This window comes from Cavia porcellus, unplaced genomic scaffold, assembly GCF_034190915.1.
Source record: "Cavia porcellus strain 051 isolate PalLab524CR breed Dunkin Hartley unplaced genomic scaffold, mCavPor4.1 scaffold_15, whole genome shotgun sequence".
NCBI lineage: Eukaryota > Metazoa > Chordata > Mammalia > Rodentia > Caviidae > Cavia > Cavia porcellus.
The window spans coordinates 26,759,396-26,776,221 of record NW_026947498.1 but is presented as its reverse complement, the minus strand read 5'-3'; the positions used below and the strand labels follow the sequence as shown (position 1 = coordinate 26,776,221).

The window sequence follows — 16,826 nt, the reverse complement described above, 5'->3', positions numbered from 1 at the left end:
GCAAGATAATTAATCTTTCTGACTTATTCTCACCACTCATCACTTTCTTACTAGTGTGCCAGTGACCTTCTCACTGACAAATTCCTTGGGACTTCTTCCATCTCATCTTATTTGGTCTTCATTCTTTTTGGAATTTTTACTTATTATATATTTCTTAAAGCAATATATACGAGTCAGAAAATGTTACAATAACAATTAACAACCCCTAAATCTCTGAAACTTACAACATTTTTTTTTTAATTCTCACTTATATAAGCTTAATTCTTCCGAGCATCACTGGACTTCAAGCTCCAGGCTCATGAAACAACTTCCTTGTTTTGTGCATCCATTATTATGGCAGAAGAAAAAAAGAATCTGACTACATAGGAGCTACCACAAAGTGACCCACTCATGTCCATTTACATTTAGTAGCCAGAGCAGATCACTTAGTCAAGCCTCGTTTCAGTAAGGAGAACTGATCTCATCCCTAAAATTCTTCCAGCCCCTCTCATGTTTCTCTGATCCTTTCTCCTCTCTTTTCTGTTCACTTTGGGGTCCAATAGACCCCAAGCCTCAACTGCACTTAGCGTTATCCTGAGGAGCTTCTTAAAAGAAAGTTTCCATTACCTGGTAAAACTTCCATATTCTGCCTTTTACTTGGTGAGGCTGGAATAAAGATGTTTGTCCAAAATACAACCTTAATGTCATCTTTGGTAAGGGAAGATACCCACAGTCTTAGGGGTATTTGCACTGAAGACAGCAATGGGGCAATGCACTGTTTATAGAAAAAAAATGTTTTTTTGTTTGTTTGTTTGTTTACCTTATTTAGTACATGGTTGTAATGTAGGGGTTTGGTACATGAATAACATATTTCAATTATCTTTCCCCCTTCTCTCTATCCCTTTTTACTTTGCTAGCCACAGATTCATATACCTTTTAAGATATTATAAAGTTAACTGTCATGCAAGGCAGTTGAACTAAGTCAAGGTTCGCTTTTAGATATATTGTCTGTGCAAGCTTAGAATAATATTTTTATCTTTCTTTTTTCCTATTATCTTCTTTTATTTCATACTCTATTTATTCCATATTTTCTTTGTCCATTCATCTGCTAATGGACGTATAGGTTGCTTCCAAGATTTAGCTATTATAAACTGTGCTGCTATAAATATGACTATGCATATGTCATTGTGGTATGATGTCTTTAGGAGGCTATCTACCTAGAAGGGGAAAAACCAGTAAATTGGAGTTGTTGTTTTTTGTTTTTTGAAGAATCTCCATACTGCTTTCTATAGTGGTTGTCTCAGTTTACACATCCACTAATAATAGAGAAGAGCTCCTGTCTCCCTACAGCCCCTCCAGAATTTTTTACTTATTGATTTTTGATGGTGGCCTTTCTTTCTGGAGTGAGATGGAATTTCAACACAATGGAACTCAGTTCACAAACTTAATTCACTTCACAATTCTGCATGATCATGTTCATCACCTAATGCAGAGTTCACAAAAATAAGCAAACTTTTTCCTTCTTCTGTTTAGAAATGGAATTATTTGTAAACAAAAGCTTTCATGAACTTCTACTGTATTGTTTTAATTTGCATTTCCCTAATGGCCAGCAGCCATGTTGACCATTTCCTCCTGTATTTTTTTTGCCATTTATATTCGTTATCTGAGAAGTATCTATTTATTTCAGATGCCTATTTTTAATTGGGTCTTTAAAGTTAGGAGTCTAATATTTTTGAGTGCTTTATATAGTCTACATGTTAGTCCCTTATCGATAGCAGAGCTGGTAAAATGCTTTTACCATTTGGGGGTTGTCTGTTCACACTATAGGTGATTTCCTTTGCTGTGCAGAAGCTTTTTGATTTGATGTTATCCCACCACTTATTTCTTGTTATTATTTCTTTTTTTTTTTTTTTTTAATTTTTATTTAAGGAGAAAAGAAAAGAAAAAAAAAACAGTGAAGGGTACAAGTTATACAGATTTACAGAAGAAAAAAATGCGCAGTAGGAAATCACTAGTTAATAGATTACATATTGCCATCTTAGAAATAATTGTTCAAGTCACAGAATTAAAGTTTGTAGAGTGGACATTCCAGCAATGATACTGCAAACAGTTCTGTTCAATGATCCATTAGAACTCTGTGATATCATTTTCTGTCTTATACATTTAAATATACATGCAGTTATATAGTTTAGAGCATTTTCTTTTCCTCTCTTTTGTACAGTGACTATTACACATTTTGGGTTTCATTGCTCCCACTGTTCTTATTGCTTTTTTGGAAGAGAGTAAAACCAAATGTGACATAACAGAACAGAATCGGTCAAGTCAAAAGGGTGGATATAATAGATAATATAAAAACATAATACAAGGTGATCAACAATGGTTACCCTAATGCCTCCCGCTATTTCTAATAGGATTGCCTATATCATTAGTTGTAATACTATTGAACAAAACCATAAAGGATAAAACCGACAAAACCAAAACATTGGAGATATTGTAGGTCTTCAAAAGTAGATAGAAGTCAACGAGAATGGGCGTTATAATGAATCTCATTATCTTCTCAGCTGATGCCTAAACTTTCGAACCTGATACTATTCAGCAAAACAGAATAGAGGAACCTCAGTCAAAAACAAGATGGTGAGAGTAATACAGGGCTTCAAATCGAGAAAATAGAAAGTCAAAGTGGGTTACTATATTATATCCTGCTATATTTTTCCCTTTAATTAAATGGATAACAATAAAAAAGTATATAATGGAGTGGAGATTGAGAAAAAGAAAAAGAGGGCATAACAGCGAAACAGGGCAGATCAAGACATAACCTTTTAAGCAGAATTGTGTTTCACCACCAGATATTTCCGACTTAAAAATAGTTACCATATTGACTCCCTCCCTGAAGTCCTTGAGTACAACTTCATATACTGTAGCATTAAGTATATCAAAACAATGTAAAACCATTTAAGAGAATGACAGCATTATAGAGTATTTGGAATTGACTAACAGAAAATGAACAATGGTCTCTGTATAATCTCCTTGTCTTTAAAAGGTTTTTGCTTATACTAACATACATAACAAAATCCAATAAGATACAACCTGGTTAGACCATTGGAGACAGAAGAACAAAAGCTAGATGAGACTTCAAAACAAGATGGTACTGAATCAGCATTACCTATTAAGATGTCATTTTCTCAAAAATAGCTGTTCCTATCATCCAATCTTCTCTGTCTCATTTCTGTTGAGCTCTTTTTCTGTCAGTAGCTGTCAGTTTGTCTTCTTCATTTTGTTCTCTGCTCCATTCGTTGTGGCCTCCCTGCCACTATTTCTGGGTTCTTTGTATTTTTCTTTTTTTAGAATATCCTGCAATACTTTCTGTAGAGTTGAATTGGTGGTTGCAAATTCCCCCAGTTCCTCTTTATCCTGGAAGCACCTCGTTTTTCCATCAATTTCCAGGGACAGTTGTGCAGGATATCTCAATCTTGGCTGGAGATTATTATCTTTCAAAGCTTGAATTATTTCCCCCCATGCTCTTCGTGATTTGATGGTTTGTGAAGAGAAATCTGCTGTAATTCTGATGGGTGTTCCTTTGTAAGTGATCTGTTTCTTGTCTCTTACAGCTTTTAATATTCTGTTCTTGTATTGAATTTCTGGGATTTTTATTATTATATGCCTGGGTGTTTCTCTGTTAGGGTTGTAGGTAGCTGGGGTCCTGTATGCCTCATACAGCTGAGTATCTTTACCTTTTGCTAAATTAGGAAAATTCTCCTGGATTATTTCTGTGAGTAGCTTTTGTAATTCACTTGTTTGTGTCCCTACTTCTTCTTCTATGTTCTTAATCCTTAAGTGGTGGCTCCTCTTATCATCTTCTTGTCTTTGTATTATTGCTGTTTGTTTCTTTGTTATTTTTAAGAAGTTTTTCATTTCATTCTCCCATATTTCAAGTCTGCCCTCCAGTTCAGATAGTCTGTCCTTAGTTTCTTTCAAGCTGTTATGCCAGTCTTGTATAGACTTATTAATTTCTTGATAGTCCCTTTGAACCTGCTTCACATACTCAATGCTTTCTCTGTTTTCTCCATCAAGCAATTCTCCCCTCTTTTTCTGTTCTTCCATTCCACCATCTGTTTTTTCCTGGGTGGTGTTTAGCATTTCTCTAACTATTCTGCATACTTCTAGCTTCAGATCATTGATAACTTCATTCCTGAATTGGTCTATGAGGCTCTCAATATGGTGCTTAATGTATACTGGTGCGGCATCCATTATTGCCTGTTTCTCAGGATTGGGGGCCGAGGAGCTTTTTTTGTTGCTTCCCTTCCCCATATTTTTTGTTCCTTATAAAATGCAATCTTACAAAGGAGGCCCGGCTTCCCTGCCTGTCAGCCACAGCCTGATCAAATTGCGCTGGCTAGTTGTTCCCGCCCACCGCTGCGCACCAGGGAGTCGGAGGAGGCAGCCTACGCGGAAGTCAGTCGCTCCTCCGGGCCATCGTCCGGCTCTGGGATCTGGGTTAGGCTAGTCTAGCCTAGAGAGTCCGCCAGCAGCGTCACTCAGGCCAGGCACTTTTCTCCAATCCCGTCCGAGAGGGGAATGGCGCCCAGAGAGATCTCCGCTAGAGTCAAACTGTGGTGGGGGGTCAGATTCTCACTCACCTCGCCACCAGTCAGTTTTCGTGTACACCTCTGTCCGTCCTTTTTTTTTTTTTTCGACTCCGTTCTCCCGTTCCCAGAGCTCGGCGCTCCCAGAGCTCGGCGCGTCTCTCCTTGCTGAGCCGCTGTGGAGATAGCCGGCCGCCGCACGGCGGGAAATCCAAACCGGTTTCCGATGGCGCGGAGTCGAGCCTCCACACCGAGATTTTTCTGTTCCTATTTTAGCGCCAGGACTGTATTCCAAGTTGGATTCTCTCAGCCCAGTTCGTTCCTGAGTCAGCAGAGCATATCTCTACTGATTCGTGTCTCCCTAGTCCGCATTATTTCTGGCCTCTGAGCCGAACCTTTCAGAGAGCCTCTGGTAGTTGCCGTTGTCTGTCCGCCATGTTCTCTGGTCTCCCTCTTGTTATTATTTCTTGTACAATCGAGGTTTTGTACAGAAAATCTTTGCTTACACCTGTATCTTTTAAGAGTTTTACCTATTTTGTCTTCTGGTAGATTAAATGTTTGTGTTCTAATGTTTAGATCTTTGATCTATTTTGATTTTAGTTTAGTGCATGATCTGAGATGTGGGTCTAAGTTTAAAACAATAGAATTTATATCCTTTTACTTTAGTCAATGTACTACCATTCTTAAACAATATCAGCGATAAAAATATTTTCCTCAAAGAAATCTCCATATTTGTATATTATAGATCATCATGCTTATTGCCAAGTTTGGAGACAACCATCGAATCTGCACATATTTATTTATACTTTAGTGAACTTTATGCTTTAATATGAAAATTATTCTGAAAAGGGCTCAATTTGTTTATGTACCCCCTGCTAAAATTTGGTTTCCATAAAAAGTAGATATTTTGTCTGTTTTGTTTACTTATCTATGTCACACAAGTAGAATACTGTCTGTATAACATAATAAACATTCATTACGTATGTTTAATAACTAAGTTACTGAATATAGTGAATACATAGAAGAAATATTTTATTTGTTGTTTGGAATATAATATGGGCTAACCTGCAGATTATTTCTTAAAAACAAAAGGGGCTTCTTGCCCTTTCAGAAATCTAAATATCCTTATTAAAAACTTGTTTATTTTTATTGTAATAGACAAATAGTAAGATAAAAGACTTTAGACTGAGCAGTAAAACAAAGTGTAAGGCAGAATTATACATAGCAAGTTTACATTATTAAACATTGGGAAGAAACTTCCTGTTAGTAAATGACATTGAGAATTCAAGCTTCACTTACTTAATAATCTGGTGTCATAGTCACCAGATTTACAGAGTCCCAATTCACAGAGAAAATGATAAAGGTATAAAGAAGTCATAATCAAAAGCACAGAGAAAGGGCTGGGGATTTAGCTCAGTGGCATAAGTGCCTGCCTTGCAAGCAGGCAGTCGTGAGTTCGATCCCTGGTACTGATAAAAAAGAAAAAGACAAAAAAAAAAAAAAAAAAAAAAAAAAAGCACAGAGAAAAGAAACTAAAGAAAAATTTGAACTAATGTGTGCATGCACCTAAACTATACTTTAGGAAAAAATTGTAGGAATTTCTGCCTCTTTCGTGATGGTGCATTCTAAAATAATGAATATTATATAGGACTATTTAGGAGAGTCTCTTTGATACGTTAGTATGTAAAAGTCCTTTTTAATTATTATATGTTAGTAAAAACCTATAAAGAGAATAGTTAACTGGCTTGACTTTACAAGTAAAAAGTATTTGTTAAAAAAAAAATAGTAAGTAGCAGATGTATAACAAATATTTATTTTTCCTAGTATGCAAAATTCTTACAGATTAATTCATAGAAAGCTATACAAATCCAATAGAAAATTAGGCAGAAAGTTGGAATATAAAAACAAATAACATTTTCTAATAAACACACACTTATCTTGTTTGAATGAGATAATGAAAAAACAATGCGTTCATGATTCAGTGAAATAAATCATACAGTCTTATTAAGAAAATGGGAACTATTAGCAAAATATGAATTAGGCGAACTTTGCAGGTAAACAAGCTGGTCATGATTATCAGTTTTGTGAAATGTCTGTTTCTATTTATTCAGCACATTTTACTGCTAGAATTTAATCTCAAAAGATCACAATTCAGCATACAGATTTTGTATAATGAATTTATTGGATTAATACCTTACAATAGTAACAAACTAAAAATAAACTAATTTCAGAGAGGACATAGTTAAATAATAGTATATCAATGTAACTAATTGATCAGTTTTCAAAGGGTGACATATTTCTGTTTATTTGCACAGAAAGTACAATTTTTTTTTCTAGAGGAAAAATAGAAGTAAAACCAGGCACAGTGATTTATGCCTGCAGTCCCAAATACTCATCCTACTCATGAGGATGAGGCAGAGGCTTACTTAAACCCGGGAATTCAGGGCCAGTCTAGACCACATAGCTACGTTTTGTCTGTGTTTTTGCTGGTGATGGTGTGAGGAGGGTGAGGCAGGGTCCCACTGTGTGGTCCACACAGGCCCTGAGCTATTTTGTAGCCCCGGCTGGCCTTCACCCTGAGGGGACCCTCCTGCCTCGGTTTCCAGAGTGCTGGGAATACAGGCTTTTATCAAGCACAGCTGAGCCTGCTTCTTTAAAAAAAAAACAAAAACAAAAACAAAAACATAAGCAGCTGCTCATTTCATGCTAACAGTGGTAATGGCTAAGTTTGGGAAATTCGAATAACAACTTTATGTTTTAGAATTTCCAATATTAATTGAATTTTTGTGGGAATAACATTGAATACATGATTTAAGTCACAAATGTTAAAACCAAAACTAAAATAAAATTTAACTGAGAAACAGTTTGTTTTCAGGATATATTGTCCTCCTCCCCACTAACTGTAGAACTGAAAATTCAACCAGTGTCTCCCACATGCTGAGCAGGATGTGGGTCCTCTTTTCCAAGTGGGAATGATGGAAGAAACTTTTAGGAAAGAAATGAAGTGGGTTAAAAATAAAACCTTGTTGCTGTGCCCCTGTAATTCTATTACCATGGAAGACTGAGGCAGGATGAGAGCAGATCTGAGTCCAGCCTGGACAAATCTAAACACTGAGAATTGTTTTAAAAAAAAAAAAAAAAAAAAAAAAAGCCTGAAGATGTAGTTCAGTGCAGAGTCCTGAGTTCTTTCCCCAGATCCCCTGAATAAGTACATAAATTCCATTTCACTAAAAGCAAAGAATACTATTCCAGAAATGTATCTGGAAAAATAAATGAACCATGCTATAGTTCATGTCCAATAAAATTTTTAAGTTTTTCACTCTAGTTTTTCCCAGACATTAAATGACTTGTCAGTTTTGTTTTCCTTAATGTTATTAGAGTAGTAAAATGTATTATTGTAAAACACTGACATACACACACACACACACACACACACACACACACACACACACGTTAATGGACAGAAATCAAAATACTAGTTTCCTGTCATAAACACTCCTAAAACTAAGAAGCCTACATTATGATTAGTTTTCATTCACAACATTAGTTTTCATTAATTATAAACCAGACATACTTGTCCACAATGGAATAATGATACAATTATCAGTAACTAAATATCATTGACCTTGCTCGGAATACTGCGTACTCTGCGAATGACAAAGATCCTTTCATTGTTTAGTAAATCAAGTTCATTAGCAGTAATGCCTCTAACCTTTTCTGTGCCCCTCTTTACCAAAGTACTTGCTGTATTTATTTAAAAGAAACTAAATCTAACAATTCAACATATGCAATTATACTTGTATATTTTTACAACATTCATAAGAATTTGTATATTTTTTAAAAATGTGAACTCAAAGAACTACAATTTAGTTTCTACATGGATTATTAAATAAAACAAGCTTCAAGTCATTTTACAGCCTGGTAATTTCTCTGACCAAAGTTACAGTCCAAAGGGACTTTAAAGTCGCAGTGAAAATTCAACGTAATTTTTAAGAGTAAAATTAATCTCAATTTAACAAGATAGTGTGTGTTTATAATAAATAATTCTAAATCGGTTTAAGTCGTTCCATTACATGGATCAGATAGCAGATATTATAGCAACATAATATGTTCCCATATCAAATAACCAGCAGAATTAGAGTCTTGCCCCATGAGAAACAGACCAAATTTAGTGTGAAATTGAACACAACACTCATGAACACTAGTTGAGTTTAGTATTGTGATGCTATTGTTCACCATGACAGAAGGCGACAGAAAGAACCTTTTTCCTTTCCAAAATTGTTGAGATCCCACTAACAATTGAAGTAAATAAGTTTTAAACATATGTAAATGCGAATACCCTTGGTACCAGAAAATCACACAAATGTCCACTTAATTAACAAGTCTTTAGGAGGACTTGTTTCAGCAGTATATCAATAACTTGATCATCACAGTTACCAGTACTGTCTGGGGCAGATTAAAATGAGTTGGGCTATTCAAACTGTCTTTATTGCATTTTTTTCCTCCAGCAAAAGATAGCTTTACCATAAAATATTCCTTTATATTATTCCTTATGTTTTATAGTCAATCTTTCAAACTTGAAAAATAATCCGTTTGATAACTAAAATCAAGAGAAACAAAGAAAAATGGAAAGAATAGAAGGGAAAAAAGAAAGAACAGCATGCTAAGTAACTTGCATCTCTTCACTTGAAAAATAGGGATTATTTAGTGGCATTTTATTTGAATAATCACATCAATACAACTTTGCAATCTGCCTCTGTACCACTATATTTTTTTAAATTTTGAAATGGATATAATACTTCAACAGTGTTATTAATCATAAATCAATATGCTTCAGATTTAGTTTAAAATTAAAGTCCTTTGTTTTTTAACTTATTTCTCAGTTTTCATAAAGTTGCACATTTGTGTGAATTCTGACAAAATTAAATGCCTGAAATTCCTTATATTCTTTAATATGCACCAACTCTTCCGGTATTCAAAATGTTTACCTGTAATTCTCAATGAAAATTAACGCATTGTAGTAGAATAGAAATTTCTGTAATTTTTAATAATGTTACTAGCACCTGCAATCAATATTAAAGGCACATCAAAATACCTGATGATTACAGCAAACCGTAATTCTTTTTCAAATTCTAGCAGACCTGCACAACCTAATTGCAGAATATTTTTATGAAGAGTAAGAGGGGAAAAAAACATGAAGTTTTTCTTTTCATATTTATTATAAAACATTATTAATATTGCCTAAAGAAGAATTCATTCTGAAATATAAGTTTTATATATCTACATATGTAGAAAATCAGGGAAAGAATTGCTCTTTATTTCTACCAAAAAACTTATACTAGAAAAGAGGAGGGAGACAACCTGATTTCTTGAAATGAGTTTTCTTACGGCTTTTCATCAGCTCATACCAAAATGTGCCTGCGTTTCCTAATGATCGCCCTCTAGTGGACACCCTGTGTCGGCCTAAGACGCTGTGGAATCAGCTGTTTGCAGCAGCCATCTCAGCAGTTCAAATTTCTCAAAAAGTATTCTTTCAGGCAATGTAATATACCCTGTAAAAACCTGCCAAGATTTTCTAAATCAAACAGTTTAATCTATTTATTGTACTGTAGTAAAATATGTACTCTATAATCAACTGATGCTCATATATGATACAAGCATTTTAAACTTCTTAAAAGAGCTTCTAAACATGCAATATGATATTTCTTTTTTTACATATAAGTTGTGAAGGGACTGTTAAAATTGTTAAAAGTCTGAAAACTGCTATTATGATATCGCTATTTAAATGACATACTTTAAAATAAAATTGGTATATCCATCACGTTTTAGAGGCCAGAATAACACAGCTTATTTTTAACTTAATGCATGTTCTTTATATATTTATATATTCTATTATATTTCCTTGCATTTTTGTCTTACAACGAGTTTAAAAATATTTGCTCCCCGACTACATCTATGGGGAGGGTTACAATAAGTATGAATTCCATATAATAGCAAAATGCTTTAGGGCAAGAACCAAGCAGCAAAAGTCTATTTAGGATCTCAAAAGTCATATTGTCACTTCCCAGGCACTTGGACAAATTCAGCAAAAAACTCCACTATATTTCAATATTAGAGTGCAGGGGACAAATTAACTTATTTTTAGACAGTTTGTTGCCTTCTAGAGGAAAAGATATGAAGAATTAAATTTCTACAATGTCATGCACTAAAAGAAAATACTGAGAAAAATCTGACCTGAAAAAAGGTTTTATCCTGCAGACTTACCCTGTGGCCACCACCTAATCAAGCTATGCACATTAGTGTCACTTTCTTTAATTCTAGGTAACTTAGAGGCTTTGAAGGATTTCCTTGAGTATGAAATCATTGTCCTTTTGTACCTGGATAAAATGCCACATAACTTACAATTTGCTGAACCTTACAGTTGACTAAGGTTTTTTCTGAGGCTAACCTACATAAAAGTATGAATTTTTTCTTTATACCTGCTTCCTCAACATTTGGGAAAGAATAATTTCTCTTGTTGTCTTTCATCTGGTAAGAATGATTACATTTTGCTAATATCTAGCTACAATAATTACCTTCATCCTTTAAATCAAGAGAAAGGTGTAATTTCCTATTTCAACTCTGCTGACACAGATATCATACCAAAATATGCCTTCCAAAGTCCATCAGTCTCTAATGTACTGCCATCGACTATCAGGGAAAATTTCTTCATATGTCCTCATTTTAACTCTACTTTCCTGAAAGAGAGAGAGATGACAGACAGACAGACAGAGAGACAGAGAGACAGACAGAGACAGAGACACACAGAGAGAGAGAGAGACAGAGACAGAGACACAGAGAGAGAGACAGAGACACAGAGAGAGAGACAGAGACAGAGACAACAGAGAGAGAGATAGAGACAGAGACACAGAGAGAGAGAGACAGAGACAGAGAGAGAGAAAGAAGCTTTTACAGAACTAAACCTCATCATCCATCAATACCTTAAACTGAATATTAGATTGGGTTGCTTCTGAAAACCTTGCTAAATTGAACCTGAAGTGCCCTGAAACAGTATGAATTAAATCAATGTGTTCTAATAATGTATAGCAGTGTTTGTAAATCTTAACAGATTAAGTTACCTAACAATGATAACATCAGCATAAATATCTTCCAAGGATGTATGAAGAATTACTGAAATTAGTTAAGAGACTAATTGTAAGTACTTTAAATAACAATATTCAATGTTCAAGTCTTTACTTATTAAATATATAATACATTGAATTTGGAAAGTATTATTAAATTATTAGTATTTACACTTTTTTAATATAATATCTTTGGAAAACTCCCACAAAATACATGTTATTTTCTTGTAAAAACTTATATTGAATTTAGATTTCTAAGTAGAGCTTTGACTGCTGATATTATCTGCTAAAGTAAATTGGTTTTTTTTACATTAAGAATGACTTTATATTAAATTTAAATAAATGTTTATAGTGTTCAGTGTTGATGTTTTTTCTTCTTATGAGAAAACTAATATGTCCATTTTCTCAGTTTGTCAGGACTGCAGATTTTTAGAGTTTTCTTTTTAAAATCACAATATCTGACTTGTACTGAATACTGTTGTTGTAAGACACAGTCTTAGGACCTTGATACATCTTTTCTTGTGCATAAAGTCTGATGTGGGTAGATAAGAGTATAGATTCTGGAATGAAAATTTCTGGGCTAAAAATTTAATTCCATAATCTAGTTACCATATAATTTTTGGGAAATCACTTAACGTGGCTAAACTACTTTGTTAAATTTATGTAAAAATATATTTTTAAAAATATCTTAATACATTTGATGCCTAGAAAACACACACTAAATTTTAGTTAACGTTGGCATTTATAACAATCTAGTAAGTTTTATTATCTTCTATTTACACGGGGGGAGGGGAACAAAACAAAGTAACATTAAATGGCTTTTCCACACAACAAAAAATAAATGGCTAAGTCACGATTTAAATCTAGTAATTCTTAAAGTTTATATTCAGACAATGAATTAGACCATCTCCCAAATTACCCAAAAATGTTAAAGTTAGATCTTTTCTTCCAGAATCAGTCAATGTGATCAACTTAACAATGATGTAAAGTTTATTCAAGATAAAAGTATCATAATTCTTTAGTTTAATGTTCAGGTTACAGTAAGCAAAACATAAGTTTATGGCAACAAAATACACTTATGAAAGAACTAACATTCCCACAGTTCAGCTCATGGCCAGAATTGCAAGTTCTTTCATAAAAATTTTCATTGTTTTTGCCAAAGATATGTGTTAATCTATGTAAGAACTCTGAGTCATCCTCCATCACAGAATCCTGTAATCCTTGTGAATGAAAGAGTCTTCAGACACACAGCTGAATTCTCCTTTCCGTTACAGTAGCTTCCTTTGCCACTGATTGGCACATGTGGAAGAAATCAGAACATTGTGGTTAAGTCGGATCAGACTGTGGTCCCTATCATTTCACAACGAATACCTTTTCAGTTAACAATAACATTTGCTGGCTAGCACATATGGCCAAAAAGACTGTGGTTGAATATTTGTATTTGTTTGGACCTGATCGTTATCCTTTCAGACATATGTTGATCCCTGGCCAATTTATTTTCAATTTTAAGGAAAAAATAAAGATAAGATAGATGAGATAAGTAAGAGATAGATAATACAAAGACATATCCATAGATAGAAAACATTTGTAAAGATCTTTACAAACTACCACATTTAAAGATAATGTCAAACTATATCTCTTGTGCACCTCTATTTCTTGCCTAAAAGTTCAGTATGTTAAAATCTTAATTTTCCCCTTATGTTCATTATCTACTTTCTTAATCAATATGCACAAATAATTTTTTAATCACTCATAGTAAGTGGGAAGCATTTCCTCAATACGTGTATAAAGCATTTGTTTAAGCCTCATTAGGAATCAGTTACTTAACAGTAGAAAGAGTGCACTAAACAAAAGAAAGATTACAGTCCCTGGTGGTTTAGTAAGTTCTTGTTACCTTTCTCCAGACATAGCAGCCAATTTACAGTGCTCCAAGTGTCACGGAAATGCGAAGGTGTTCAGGAGAGATCTGAAGATATTAGTAAGATATTGGAAGTCCAGGAAAGATGACAGCTCAGTGGTATTTACACCCTATTAACTGGAATTTGGAATTTAGAGACATACAGTGAGTCTGGAGATCATTTTCTTTTATCAATTATGAACATTTGTAAATTTAGCTTCTATCTCACTTCATGAATTCTAGTTTGTTATAGATGCTTATTTTCTTCACTTTAAGAAAATTTAATTTCATTTGTTTGGGGATTACTATCTATTGAAGTTGTACTATCTTTAGTAACATGGGATTTTTTTTAAGTACTACATTTGTAAAAACAGATATTCACTCTTCAGATTTCTAACATGCACTCGCACATACATAACATTTATATAAACGAGTAAGTACGGACGATATAGTATATAATGTTTTCTGGATGGCAAATTTCAGTATATTGATAGATTAGCTTATGTACATTTAGTTAAGATAGCATAGAAATTCTATTTGAATGGTTAGAATAACTTTTTCTTCTGCCAATAGAATTTCTTCCTAGCATTTAAAATATATAATCATGTAAAGAAGGTAAGTCATTTTTCAAAATGATTGAATAACATTTTTATATAATTTCTTAAAAGCCTTTAGATTTTGAAAGAACACATTGAGTTAACTTTCTATGTAATATTTTTTGTGTACTTGCAGTCTTGTATAATAATTATAAATAAGGTTATCATTTAACCAAAATTACTCATTTTTTAAATATTACCAAATGCTAAAAATAGCCTTAACTACAATAAAGGAACATAGGTACTTGGTAATGTAATGCCAAGCATCATTGCTTCAGAATATAGTAACTCGGTAATGCAGTGCCAAGTGTACTGTTTTTCGTAGACTTCCATAATTTGATTCCTTTATTATTTATAAGAACAACAAATTTTCTTGACGTTGCATCAGATTTACCCACTCTCTCCTAACTTGGTGAAGAAGCTATCCTTTCTGCATTGTCACAAAAGCTAGATTCCTATGAAATGAGCCAAAGAATTAGATCCTTCATCAAGGCATGACATGAAACTTGAGCCAGCCAGTTTGCACAAACAGCTAAAGGTCCCCTTTGTGTTTATTAGCACCACTGTGTCAGCTTTCTTGTGTTGGCAGCTTTGGGCTTTTCCAAGGAAAGCCCTAAAGAAAGTTGTTACCAGCATATATTCCACAGTTCACAGACTCTCAAAAAGGACGCATTAAAACAGTTAGAATCCCTAGGGCAAATGGGGAGATTAAGTAGCCTTCTCCTTCAACAGAAGCCCCAAATAGACAAAGCTCAGCATTGTGTATTCAGTACACTATCTTTTTCCAGAACTGAACTTCACCATTGTGTTCAAAGAGTCCAGTTTACAAAGTGTTTGGGGGACTTTGCATAACGCTTCACTGGCACCCCCTTTGACAGACATCTGAGTGTGGGAATTTTGTAAAAAGACATGATGCCCACTAAATGATTGACCTGTTATATTGATGAAATAGCAAAACCATAGCCTGGAGAAGGAGCATCAGAGAAATCTGCACCAATTTTTTTTCTGCAGCCTCCTTTTCCACAAGAATATGAATTAAGGCAAAAAATAAATCTCAGAGTTAAAAACTGTAGTTTCAAAGCCATATTACAGAGGAGGACATGGTGGTTTAATTTAAAAGGGAGAGAATAATTGATCAGAGAACATTTGGTGCATAGTATCTGGAATTCTGAGTGTATTTTCTTTTACAGAATTTTCCACTGATTCTACTTTTAAAATGTTCGCACATCAGAACAAATATGTCCCTTCAACTCTCAAATTTAGACCCATGTGGAAAACTGATTCACTGAATCAGAAAATACTCTTGTTTGGAGGTGGAATACTAAAATATATTTCAAGATAAACTGCGAGTTCATGGCCAATTCACTGGAAAGGTTAAGGAATTGAATGAGTATTTACATAAACACAGATTTTTAATTGCTTTAACCAACTGGGAAGAAATGGTACTAATCTTGGTCAGTGAATGTTTCATCCTAGGCTTCTCCTGTACCACTTTCAAAACATAAAGCCTGCATGAATTAACATAGCATGACCTTTTATGAAGTTTGAATATTACTTATTCATTTCATTGAAGGGTCAAACATGTTTTAGGAAGCATTAATAGTAATAACACTTTATGCAAATGATGTTTTTCATACATCCTATCTGTTTCTTATATATTTTTCATTTTTGGTCAGTAGTTTAAACTTATAAAATTTAAGACAAGATTTTAAATATTGTACAGTTATAGTAGTAGATGCTGAAGTATAGTTTTTTTATTTAAAGGAAGTGAATATAATTCTTTTTGGATTTTTTTTACAACACATATTAATATACTTAAATATCTTGAAAATTATGTGCATGCTGCAAATGTTTTACCATGTGAAGTGCTATATATTATTTTTGTGGAAAACTGAGATCATTCTCAATTTCTCATTACTGTGAGTAGTGAACTATAAAGACAAGTGACTAAGTACCAGTACTAAAATAACTTGAATTACTTTAAGATTAGGAATTGGCAAGATTTTTGGTAGTACATGTCCCTTAAAGAATGGAAATTTGCCTAATGCTTTAATAATATATACAAAGTGTATCAATGAAAAAATGAAGTTTCAATTTTTAAATATGGGCTTTGTTTTGATTCTGTAACACTTCAGTGAGCATATCACTATCAACATGAATACATAGTCTTATTTACATTCTTGTTCTAATTTTTCTATAATACCATATATATAAAATTGTTTAACAGATTATATACCATTAAAACTATCATCATTAATGTATTTGTTATATAAGGAAAGTTGTTATCATGAAATTTTCATATGCTCTTTTAGGATTTAAGAAATAAACTCCATCTTACAATTTGGGCCATCATCAATGAACATTTTTCTCCATTTATCCCACTCTAGAAAGAATGAAAACATGGGGGCTGGAGATTTAACTCAGCAGGCATAAGCGTCTGCCTTACAAGTGAGTGGTCATGAGTTCAATCCCAGGTACCGATAAAAAAAAAAAAAAAAAAGTGAAAACAGCACTTTTCTGTCATGACAGTAGCCTACTTCTATAATAATATCACCTACTTCTATAATAATATCAGTGCACTGATTTATTCAGGATATGCATGTATATTTATAAACACGAGTTTTAAGAATATTTCTATCTCCAAAAGTCT

General features: G+C 33.6%; 1 protein-coding gene across 6 annotated transcripts in view; it reads left to right on the top strand.

Moving 5' to 3' along the window:
* Positions 1–16,826, top strand: part of Robo1 (roundabout guidance receptor 1) — a 1,010,950-nt gene that overhangs the window by 555,503 nt on the left and 438,621 nt on the right. The window lies entirely within an intron of this gene.